Source organism: Sturnira hondurensis, unplaced genomic scaffold (genome assembly GCF_014824575.4).
Source record: "Sturnira hondurensis isolate 20B ecotype Veracruz unplaced genomic scaffold, ASM1482457v3 Scaffold0019006, whole genome shotgun sequence".
Taxonomy (NCBI): domain Eukaryota; kingdom Metazoa; phylum Chordata; class Mammalia; order Chiroptera; family Phyllostomidae; genus Sturnira; species Sturnira hondurensis.
In genome coordinates, this window is record NW_028091637.1 from 5,209,058 (window position 1) to 5,219,766 (window position 10,709).

The window sequence follows — 10,709 nt, forward strand, 5'->3', positions numbered from 1 at the left end:
CAAGGGTGTCCAAACTTTCGGTGTCTCTGGTCCACACTGAAGAAGAGCTCTCTTGGGCCACACATTAAATACATTGCAATACATAATTACAAAAATGTCTCATAATGTTTTAAGTAAATTTACAATTTTGTGTTGGGTCACATTCATAGCTATTCTAAGCCACATGTGGCCCATGGGCCACAAGTTGGACACCCCTGGGACCATTTCAGTGTGCTCAGTGGATTTTCAACTGCCAATATCTCTATCTTTATGCCTGGAGACTTTTCTGGAACTTTGAAAGATTGTTCTCCCTATGCATGAAAGTCAAGAATTGGTGTGGATTTAACTTTCGGTTGCCACTGGTTGAGCAAATAGTAGTATTTTCATAACCCAGATCCTTCCAACGACACATACTAGTATATAAAAAACCCAGATCCTTCACTTAGTGCATTAGCTTCCTAGAACTCCCTTTACTTACTTAGCACAGTAAGGCAAACTGGGGGGGTCTTTAAACTGCAGAATTTTGTTCTTTTACAGTTTTGATGGCTAGAAGTTCAAAATCAAGTTGTTAGCAGGGCTATGCTCCTTCTGCGACTTTGAATAGCATCCTTCCTCTTCTAGATTCTGCTGGTTTCCACCGCTCCTTGGTGCTCCTTGGCTCCAGCTGTATAACTCCAATCTCTGTCTCCATCTTCTCATGCATCCTTTCTTCATGGCTTTACCTTGTCTTATAATGGCACCAGACATATTGAATTGAGAGCCCACACTATTCCATGATGGCCATGTCTTTACCTAACTAATCACGTTTGCAATGAGCTTATTTCTAAATAAGGTCACAATCTGAGGTACTGGGGATTAGGACTCTAATGCATCTTTTTAAGGGACATAATCCAACCCATAACACTTAGAGGAGGAACATTCTTTGGTATGAATTTCATGCCATTTCCCAGAGTTTCTCCACAGGATGAACTCTGGTTGCCCCTTGTGGTAGCTGCTTTATAATGCTTTCATTGACCGTCTTCCCTTCCCTATCACTTCCATATTGCCCCGCTGATATTTCCTTCATGTCTCCAATGGGAATAAATGTTCTCCATGCCTGTCCTTGTCTCAGGACCCAAACAAAACATAATTTGTTTCTGTGGGAACCCAAACAAGATTATTGAGTCACAAAGATTTTTGATGGTAGAAGGACAGGTCCAGAACTCACCCTTTGCACTTTAGCTGGCAGTGTAACAATGCTTGGGGCGGGGGGGAGTGGTACACAGGGTGATGGAGTTGAATAGAAGTAGATAGAGTGAACAGCTGAACGGAGTGATGTAACAGTTATTTCCATTCTCTACTAAATAGAAAAGAAACACACCTTTTTAGTACTTGTTTCTTAATTTCTGGTCAGAGCCAGAAACTGGCATGCCTCCATCAAGCACACTGACAAACAGCTTTGAGCCCTTATTTGTAGTTATCTGACATTTACACTCCTTAAAAAATCCGTCCTGATAGAGGGTCAGCTATGGTCAACTTGAGGGTCATGGCTTTATGTGGACTAGCCTCAGAGTTTCTTACATTCTGAGTTTACCTATGGATTTCTACAAATGGAATTTCCAAAACAAATAGTTTCTTGTCTTAATCCCTCCACTCATTTAATTTAGTGTTTATTAAATACAGGGCAGAGAAGTGTTATGTCAAAGCAAGCAAGAAAAAAACCAAATTCTTATTCCTTCAGAAAAGTGAAGGTGATAATAATAAGCATAGCCATTACTATGCCGAAGACCGTCGTGGTGTGCAACCGAAGAGTCGGAAGGGAGTGGCTGGTAAAGGGCAAAGTGAGGTCATTGTCACAGCTCGGTCTTTCTCCTGTGCCTGCCGGAGAACCACCTGGCAACCCTCACGAATGCAGTCATTATAAATCCCTTTCACAGACGAGGAATCACCTGCGACAACCTTGAAACTAAGATCTAGATGAGCAAAGAAATATGTAATCAACCCTTTGACCCTTGCGTGATGCTCCTTTCTTATCATTTACCAGCTGAATCCCCGAGAAAGTGCACCCCCATATTAAGAGCCAGTTCTCTGGTTGCAGGTTTAGTCCTATGCCTGTGAAGTCGTGTCTGGCTAGCGTGCATCTAAGATTACACCTCTCCCGCCCCTGTATTTATCTGTGGCCACGGTAGCATCAGAGCAGAGATGATGGGCTCACCAAGGGTAGTTTCTGATTAGAGTGCCGTTTTTATGATTCTATGGCTTATAGCTCCTGCATTTACTGTATCAGCCCTTGTACTGTGCTGTGTTCTAGCAATGAATTGTTTATATGTATATCCTCAACTCTTAGCATAGAGTCTTAATGATAGAAAGTGCTCAATATGTTTGTTAAATTAATGAGTTGCTTAGAAATCTCATAAAATGAGATAGAGAACAGAAAATAAAATCATGAGGGGTGAGCTTAAACTTGAATGGACATATAAAAGGTGAGGTTGCCCACAGAAAAACAAGCCCCATATCAGATGCTACGAATTTGGGTATTCATAAAGAAAATAGGAAAATAGCCCATAAGGAATCATGGCTTTGTCTAGGTCCCTTTTACTGGAGATGTGTCTGTGTGCTTCGGTGGGCAAATGAAGGCATTCTCTTAAAAAGTGATCTGGGGTGTAATGAAGAGGGAAGAGGAAGGAAATGGGGTGAGGAGGTCTTGGCAAATATATTTTGCTTAGTGGTGTGGAATGCTTTGTATCAAACAGAGCTCAACTCCTAGGAAACTTTGTGCTTATTTGAGATAGCATCTGTTCTATCCCTGAACTAATGTATATGTATGTAATTGATTGTGAACATTACACTAAGCAATTATAAAGCCACCACAAGCATGGAATGCTTATGTCTCTAGCACGCTCTTGTTGTGGGCTGCTTCGTGGTGTTACTCAGGGACCAACACAAAGTTGCCCCAAATCAGAAGCCACCCTGGGCCTGAGAGAGTGCTCTGCTGCACACGGGTGCAGAAAAAGCAGAGATATGTCAGTCATTCCTGGGTTAGCCAATAAAGCAGGTGGTCAGCATTTTGCCTGAAATGTTGGAGAGACAAAGCTTCGGTAAAGATAACACTGAAAGAACACGATTTATGGTTGCAGTTGCAGAAACCAAGGATTATTTTCCAATAGTAAACAAAAGCCCTGACATAATACAATAGCCACCATGGGTAGCACTTCCACTCTGTGTCAAACATTACTTGAGCCTCATCAGTAAACCTCAGTACAATGCTATGAAATAGGTGTGCCCACATTTCCAATCATCAGAAAATGGGTATGAAATGAACTCCATGTTGCAAACGTGAAAGAGGCAGATTAAAGGTTTAAAATGACTCCGCAGATCTGAAATCTTTGCAGTGTGTGCTGACATGCAGTGACTTTGTGCAGAGCAGAGCAGAACAGAACAAGGCTTCATTTGGTTCTCTAAGGGGCGTCAGCAGCCTCGGGAAACAGAAGAGGGACCACGCTAGGAAATGATCACAATAGAAGGATAGAGTTGTCATCAGGTCCCTAATAAAGGAACAGCCTGGACTGGTACTTGAATTGACTGAATATTCTTCTATTTGTAAATTAATAACTTCACTTTTATCATTGAAAAATGCATACATTTAAAAAATTCTTTTAGGTCTTATCACACAGGTGTTGATCTTACTGGCCCCTGGGGATCCAAGATGCTGGTCTCCAGGGCTGACCCAAATTCAGACGGTTGTCAGCACAGGCTTGCTCCTCTCCACACAGCAGTTGTCTTAGACAAATCAAAGGAACTGGCCTCAAGGAACGTCCCCTCTATAAAAAACAGCCTTAAACTTACGCATTTCCCCATCCTGCAGGTAGTCATGCAATGAGATTAAAGGGCTGTGAATGTATAAGGGGCATGTGGCTGGTCTTCTCATGTCCCATATAACATGTCTTTTAAGACCCATGTTACAAGACAGAGTCTGTAGAGAAATGTTCAGTAAGATTGATGAAAGGAATTAGAATTTAAACAAGTGAAAATAGCACCCATGGTTTTATCAGGGAGACCACAATTTATAAACATTATTAGAGGCCATCATTCTGTGTCTGAGAATAAAGTGCTCACTTGCTAAGTCAGGAAGAAACCGCCTCCTCCCACTTCCAGGGAAAGGTATTTAAAATTTCCCTTCTGTTTCCTCATCCTGGCCTCGGCAGTTGGCAGATCCTGCTCTGTGACCCATAGGTTGGTGTCTAAGAGCAGCAGAAAACAGAAAGTGTCTGTAATCAAGCTGGGAGGAGCTGATCCAAGCCTGGATTTACCCAAGGGGATCTTCAGAAAGGGCAGAATGAAAGCAAAGGTATGCAAATAGAGCCAGGCACTGGGAAAGATTAAATGTTGCTATTTGAATGCATAAATCTTTTCATGTTTAATAAGTACCTGCAGATCTGGGGAAGAAAGTTTCAGAGAAAACAGGCACGAACTGTAGCCTGTCTGAGCAGCTTGTAGCCTGAGGCCAGTACTGGGTCTCTGTGTGCTGGTGCAGGAGCCCTTGCTTTGTTTTTTGGGTCAGTGTCTTAAATTTGTCCAGGTCTGGACTGCTAACTCATACTGTTCTAAAAGTGATTACTACTACCCTTTTCTGGTATGATCATCTTGAGTTTCTTTACGTAACTATTCTACTCCCCCTCAATATTAATTCATACATTTTGCATGAAACTGACCTGTTTCTTGCTCTGAGTTCCAGGAGTGGGCATGTGACTCAGACCTGACCACTTGGTGTGATTTACAACTGATTAATTTCTTAACTCTGATTAGTCAAAGATGGACACGTGACCCAAGTTGGTCTAAAGAGACTGGAAGTGTAAGAATACTTTTTTTTCTAGAATTACTGAGAAGGAGATGCTCTCTTCCTATCAGGGTTTGTTTCTGAGCTGGTAGGATGTAGACCCGGAGTTGTAGAAACTTTGCCGCCACATGGAGGAACCTTCATGCAGGAAAGCAGAGAGCTCCTACATCCTGCCTTACCCGAAGCTAGCATACCTCTGGAATTTTTAGGTACTATTCTAATAGATTACCTTCCATTACTTAAGCCACTTCTGGTTAAGTTACTGGTAACCAACAGGATCCTGATGGAGATACTTATCAAGTCTTTTCTAGAGACTGGAAAGTGTCCCTAAGCCTCAGCCACCCTGCCTGTAATCTTGCTGCCGGCCTCTTCAACTCTTATTAGGATCTCCCTAAATTTTCTACTCTGTTCTTTTAGATCAGTGGTTCTCAACTCCAGCTGGTTTTGTCCCCTAACAGATATGTGGCAATATCTGGAGACATTTTTGCTTGTCACGAATGGGGCTAGCTGGGTAGAGGCATGGTAAGCTACCAAACATCCTACCACACGTAGGAAAGCCACCTACAAGAAAGAATTACCCAGCCAAAATGTCAGTAGTGCTTGTGATCTTGTGATTTATAATAACAAATATGTATTTGCTCTTTCAGTTCCTGGAATAGAGCTCTTGGAATTTCCTAAATCAGGGTGTCTTTTGTTATGTTAATGATGTGACTTTTGGAAAGCCCCTAGGTAAGCCAAGGATGGGGTCTGGTTTCCAGTGGAGCCAACCAAATGATTAGAGGGTTGAAGCTTTCAGCCCCAACCCTGACCTGTAGGAGGCGGAGAGGGGCTGGGAACTAAGTTAAATCTCTAATGGCCAATGATTTAGTGAATCATGCCTACATAATGAGGTTTCCATAAAACCTCAAAAGGACAGTGTTCAGAGAACTCCCCTTGGTGAACATTTGGAGGTGCTGAGAGAGAGTCCCTCAGACAACATGGAAATTCCACACCCCTTCCCACACACCTTGCCCTATGCATCTCTTCCACTGGATGGTTCCTAGTTATTTCCTCTCATAACAAGCAGGCAATGTACTAAAAGAATTGTTTTCCTGAGTTCTGTGAGCTGCTCTTGCAAAGTGATGGAACCAGAGGAGGGGGTTGAGGGAGCCACTGATTTCTAGTCAGTTGGCCAGAAGCTCAGGTGACTTGAGATTGACATCTATTAAACTGGAGGAGAGGGGAGTATCCTAGGACCTTAACCTGTGGGACCTTCTGCTCTCTCCAGGTAGACAGTGCCAGAATTGAGTTCCATTGCAGAATTTGTTGATATGTAGGAAAGAATGCCACCAGTCTGGCGTCAGAAGTGTTGTGTCTAATGTAACAGAAAACAAGAATGTGTTTTTTCTTCACAGTGCCACTGTTGCAAAATTCTTGCTTTAGGTGTTATAATCAACTCATTTCCCAGGCACTTGTACTCGCCACCATTCATTAATTCTTCATTCAACAGGTGTACAGTAGAGGCCCTGAGGGGAGCATTCTACTAATGTCAGGAACGTGGCATGGCCAGAGCACAGGCCTTGCCGTCTGGGACCCTACAGGGTATTGGACCCCACTGGCCTTGGCCTCCAACTGCTGGCCTCAGTGAACTTCCCTGAGCCTCAGATCCACCCTGGGCCCCCGTCTAGTGTCAGGTGTTGGACATCCTGAACATGGTTCATTCTGTTGCCTCTTGAGTGGGATCATGAGTAGTAACATCCATCATCCTAAACAGATATTTTTAGCCCAGCGATGTGTCACTTGTAATGACAGCAGAGAATTTTCTCACATTTTGTATGGTCTAAAAGAATTTGGGCTTTTTCAATTTATTTTTTTCTTTCATGGGAGCTTTTCTATGGAGAAGCAGAAGACTGTAATTATGCCTTTTTGGCTCCATGATGTGGTGAGTAATAGACGCTGGTTGAAGGGAGACCATTTACAAACGTAGGGGAAGTGAATGCAAATTCGGTGTTCTGTCTAGAGTATCCATGGTGTATAATTTTGGAAAATGGCTTGCTAATGTCTGGCAGATAACCTCTCAAGGTGTCCCTTTAACATTATTATGCTGGCAGTGTATTTCAGAGCTCAGAAATTTGATTCAAAGAATTTGATTTCTGTGTGTGAACAAGCCTCTTGTTGAAGAATGACGGGAGGGTATGTTTTGTTCCTAGGTGATTCAGACGGACAAAATAGGTTGCTGTGGAATGCTTTGTGACAGGTCTTTTGAAAACCTGGTCATGTATTTTTAGCCTGCAAAACCTCTGTTCTGACACCTTTCCTCATGGGGACCCACTGCAGCTGCTGGGTGAGGGAAGCCCCAGCGCCGCTTTCTCGTCAGGTAACAGCAGGCCACGCAGACAGGGGAGGGAAGCCCTTTTGAATTGTAGCCATGATAATTCTAGAGTTTACAGGGCCACAGGATTCAGCTCAGCAAAGTTGTTTTACAACATAAAATGAAGGTGCCGTGGGGTCAGGCTGGCTGCTGAGAAGGTCTAAGCAGTGGGGGGTTGAGGTGGTAATGGAATGAATCCTGTGACCTAAGAACAGCAAGTCAGAGCATTGCTCTTTTAGAGGAATGTGTGGCTAATGTGCAGTTGGAGGGGCCCAGAGGAATGACCCCGTATGGTTTCTTCATTTGTCATCATTAAACAGCCCTGCACCCAATGCAACCAGACATGTACGTCGGCCTTCCACATTTTCTGTAGAGCTGGGGGGAGGTAGAAACAGAAGTCTTTTCAAGTCTTTTAGCTGCATCGTGTGTTAGAGGCTGAATTCAGATGTGTCTTATTGCTTTGATCGTTTATGAACTACAAGCTGCCAGATTAAAAATATCTTCCTCTTTTTTCTTTTATTTTATGCTGATGTACAGAGGGCGATGGAAAGGAAAAACTGATGAAGATGTTTCAGGTATAGAAGGCACAAAAAAATAACTAAAATATATTTCACACTTACTATGCCCACCCCCCCGCATGGTGTGTATATGCTGCATTCATGATCTAATTAATCTCAATGGAGGAGATGTGATTATTTTAATTTTATTGGTGCAAATGCCATTATGAGTTATCATTTGGTCTTATTTGCCATTACATTTATTCTAGAATAGTACCTGTAATATAAATGATGTTCAATTAATATTTGTTGAATAATTTATAAAATAAATGATGAGATAACTCTAGGTAAGAGAGGTGAAGCAAATTTCTCTCCACCTCCCCACCACTGACTTCTTGTGATGGTAGAATACCTTATTACAGATACATTTCAACTGGATAAAATATTGGCAAAATAATTGGTTGGAAGTTAAAAGAAAAAAGAGAGAGATACCAACTGAGTCAGCTCCTTCTCAGGGAAGTCATAAAGAGACAATCCTGAATTGAAAGGAGGCATAGGGACACGTGCCCCCACATTGGTACCTCCTTTTCCCCTTGAAACAAATACCACATACAGCAGTGGAGGAGAGCCTGAGAAGCTAAGAGCTTTCCAAAATTTTATGGGGTTGAGGTCCAAATACTGGAGTTCACTACCCACATGATGTAAATGTCTATAAACACCCTGAGGATACACAAGTCCTGAAGACCTGGTTCAAATCCCAACTCCACCACTTTCTAGCCAGGCACGTTAGTCTACACTGTTGTTAAAGTTTAATTGAAACCTTAGCAGTGTACACCTTAATGCATTAGCACAAATAGAAAACACCCATTTAATCACTATTCAGGTTAAGAATGAGACCTCCAGAAACCTTCCTTACACCCCGTTTTTCCAAATAACCATTATCCTCACCATAAATTAATTTCACGTTTAACTATATATAAATATCTAGCTTTTTTTATTAGCTTTATGTTTGAGGGATTCATCTATCTTGCTGTGTGTGGCCATTGCCGTTTATTTTCTGTCCCTGTGGGTGACACCATTTTATAGCCCACTATAAGATTTTCCACTTTTACAGCCCATAGTCACCAGTGTAGACATGCCCTTTGGGGCATCAATGCAGCTTAAAGCAACTTTAAATAATATCTTTGTGAAACTGCAGTAGCCCTACTATTTCAGCATCATTCTCCTTGCTTGAGTCGGGAAGGGGGCCTTCTCTGAGTAGAGCAATGGCCCAGGGGACTTCGGAAGAGCATATGAGCAGAGTGTAGATTTGGGCATGAAGAGTGGGATTGTATGTAAGTGGGGGGGAACTTCTCATCTCTGATCTCACCCTTTCCCACCAAAATGCTTTATGCCTTGAACGTGGCTGCCAGTTTCTGTTCAGTAAGTTCATGACCATCTATGTTTCTCATCTTTTTGTCAGCACCTGGTGAAATTGAGGGCTGCCTAGAAGCTCCTGTGTAGCTGGGAACAGAGCATTTTTGCATAGAGCTCAAAGGCAAGGTAGTCACCTGCGAGCTACCTTTTGTCTTACCTGCAATAGGACTGGGCTCCGCAGGGTTTTTGGCTTCGAAGTGAATCTTCTTTGAGATCTCTGGTCTTTGTCTGTCAAGCAGCTCTCACACACTTCCGTTCCCTCTCAGGAACACTTCACTTACTCTACCTCTGCCCAGAATCAGTTTTCCAGATATCCCCAAGGGTCATCTCTTGTTCTAAAATTTATTTTATTTTAACCCCCTTCAAATAGGGACTTTTCTGAAACACTCCATGTTTCTGTCCTCTGTTTAAAAGCACAACTGAAAAGACTGAATTTTTTATGATTTAAAATTATCATCGTGATGATCAATGTTTGCACTCACTCTGATAGTACAATGCTCTTGTTGCTTCTGAAGTGTTTGATGTTACACAAATCGCCTCCGGTCTATCACATTTCAATATGGGTAGCTCTGCATCCTGGTTTTTCAGCTAAGTCCTAACAATGGTAATGAGCCTCTGGTTTCCAGACTGACATCTCGTTGAACCCAACGGAGCTACGTTATATTTCCTTCTGAGTCATGCATGGGGTTTGTGATAGCTGTGGCCATGGCATTTTTCTAGATGATCGTACTTGCTGAAAGGTCGAAACCTATCTTAGTAAATTTGAGAATAAACAGTAAGGGAGAGTAGCAGGTGACCTTTCAAAAGAAAAAATACATTTCTGAAGGCTGTCTATGCCTGGCCTTGCAGCAAATTCTTTCTCCTTAATCATTCCTCTATCATTTCTCTTCCAGATTTTCAAGATTGCCCCTAACTTATGCTTCACTCTTGGACTATTAGATATTCAGAGTCCCAAAACTATAGGTCTCTTGGTCTAAGCTGTGTATCAGGCATTTCAAAAATCCCCAAGGGAAATGAATTTTGGGGGTCTATCTAACCCCCACATATAGTAAAAGAAGTGATCCATTGCAGTGATTGAAATAATTGCTCCTTCAGTGGAGGAGGTATTTTACTTTCCAGAGTTTAACTTAACTTATCCATAGAATCCACAACTCAATTTCCCTTTGGCATGAAGGTGTTCTCTGGTGTCCAGAACAAAAAGGCCCTTGGGACAGCACAGCTGAGATAATGAGTTCAGCACTACGTCAGTCAGACTGGCAAGTTCCAAGAAGCCAAAAGATGTTCCTCAGCAGTCGGTCCTCTTTGAGGACGGGCAGCTCTCAATAAATGGCTGACCAGCAAAGCAGGGTAAAGACTTGGTCCCCTTTCCCCAACTTAGAACAACTCTTGAGGATCCTCCTAGTCACAGCATTCTGATTGGAGTTGACTGAGCCCCTTCACTGGGACTACATCACAGCCCAGGTTCTCTCTCTGTCCAGTCCTGCTTCCTTCCTTTCCCGTTTACAGGTATTCATCCCAGCAGCATCCAAGAAGACATACCCTATGGCCCAATCTTTGTCTCAAAGGCTGCTTTCCAGGGATCCCAGTGAGAGGCAATCCCCTAGAACTCCCTTTTATGTTTGAAGTTTGCCTGTATGAGCAGTTTGAGGTG